Source organism: Cricetulus griseus, chromosome 5 (assembly GCF_003668045.3).
Source record: "Cricetulus griseus strain 17A/GY chromosome 5, alternate assembly CriGri-PICRH-1.0, whole genome shotgun sequence".
Lineage (NCBI taxonomy): Eukaryota > Metazoa > Chordata > Mammalia > Rodentia > Cricetidae > Cricetulus > Cricetulus griseus.
The window spans coordinates 179,383,326-179,385,575 of record NC_048598.1 but is presented as its reverse complement, the minus strand read 5'-3'; positions in this window follow the sequence as shown (position 1 = coordinate 179,385,575).

Sequence of the window (2,250 nt, the reverse complement as noted above, 5' to 3'; positions counted from 1 at the left end):
AAACTCTACTGCAATCTTCAGGTTCCTCTCTGTCCCTGTGATATGACTTGACCCTAAAATATCAGTTTCCTGTCCATGAGCTGATTCCTATGAAATTTGCTTCTTTACACGTCATGCAAATTCTTGCATTTTTGTCCATGAGAACTCTATTTCTTCTTTTAGTATTGCTATTTTTTATTAAATTTGTTCATTAATTTTATGTACCTACCACAGATTCCCCTCCTTCCTCTCTTCAGATACTCAGGATCATGGTAGAAACTGTGTCCGATGGAGTGACTGACCCTTGTGGAAACACAGCCTGCTGGAAGATGAGTCAAAGAGAAGAGTCAGGAAGTTGTAATCCGAAGAGGACACCATTGATCCCCATTAGCCCAAGGTCACTTGTGAGGCAAATTCAAGTCAGTTCTATATGTAATTCCATAAAGAAACAGAGTAAGGAAGGAGAGAAAGAAAGAAAGAAAGAAAGAGAGAAAGAAAGAAAGAGAGAGAGAGAGAGAGAGAGAGAGAGAAAGATATGAAAGAGTTGGGATGCCAGAGAGGGAACACTGGATGTCAAAGTTGATGTATTTGAAATACAATATGTAAGTGAAAAAAACAGGTGTATATGAAAATTTTGGCCATATATATCAGAAAAAGAATCACCTATCCTCAAACACAGGGATCTAAGATGGAGTCCACAGGTCTCACACACACACACACACACACACACACACACACACACACACACACACACTCACACACACACACACACACACACACACACTCACTCACACACACACACACACACAAACACACAGTATTATAACACTAATGATGAATGATCACCACTTCTTATATTTTATTCCATGAAAAGTAAATAGGTGAAATTGGAAGGAAGTACTTTTACTTCTGCAATGTATACAATATCTTTGGGGGTGTTCGAAGAACTAAAGTAGAATTAGATAACTTAATATCACTCTGTAAACCTCAGGACAAACAGTGAAATTGATAAATAAGGAATCATTAAATACTTCATTGATGAACATACAATACAGCAATCTAAACTAAAACAAGTGTTGGTGGAAAAAAGATGAAAGAGAAGAAAGGACCTGAAGTAAGCAGCTGGATGATTTAAGGTATAGCAACTCCACAACAGTTAAAGTTTCTTGGCATGCCATTAAGCAACAGGTAGAAAGAATTTGTCAAATTAATTGGATGAAAACTATAAAATGTCTAGTGTATATTTTCCAAAGCCAATTTCATTTAAGTGTAAACAGGAAAAATAAATATTAAAAAGATAAATTATATAGTGACAATAAAAATCAAAAAAGAGGATTTTAGTTTCTATACTGCTTTCAGTTAAAGATGGCATCATTAGGAAAAAAACATTATCAGCCTATGTGGAATACTACGTGATATACATAAGTCTGCCATGCCAAAGAGTAAAACTTCTTACAACATCTCTCATATAGGAAATGATCTAACCACTCTAAGATCTAGCGGCATCTGCAGTATTCACAAGTAACAGTCAGGCAGGGATAAAACATTCAGGAGACCATCAATTAGAACATGGCCATAAAACTGGATGACTACCTATATGTGGGAATCTCATCTAATGTAATATAGCATTGGGGCAATAAGCCCACTGTCTATACCAAGAGCTGCGCTGGATCTTTGCCAAGAGACAGAATGTGGAAGGACCTGGTTACATAAATAATGCTTATTCCATTTCCTAGAAATGCCAAAAGCTACACACAGGAGGTCTCTCCAGCACAAATAGCAGCTTCCTTTAAGGTTTTGTAGCCACTTTTCTGTATCTCAGAAATGATGAAGTTTGGGCCCAGGAAATTGTTTGTCCTGGGCATTGTAGAGACAATCAGGAGCCATTATCCAGTAGAGGCCAACAGAACTCCACCACGATGGCAGACATTCTAAACTATTTTCATACAAGGATGTATGTCCCTAGGTGAAGAGGTGTAGACCAGCTGCAGTAAAGTGTGCCCCCCCTTCTCACAAAATACATCTCACAATATACATCTTACAGAATTCACCCCTACCCCATCACAGTGATTACACACAGGATAGGACGTGCTCACCAGGATGCAACCATAGTGAGACGCATCTCAAGGTGCAGGGTTGTGCAATTAATGCCAATGATTTAGTATCAATTGCTCACAGGTTTTTATGAAGGGGGTTGAGACAGGGTTTCTCTGTGGCTTTGGAGACTGTCCTGGACTTAGCTCCTATAGACCAGTCTAGTCGTGAACTCAC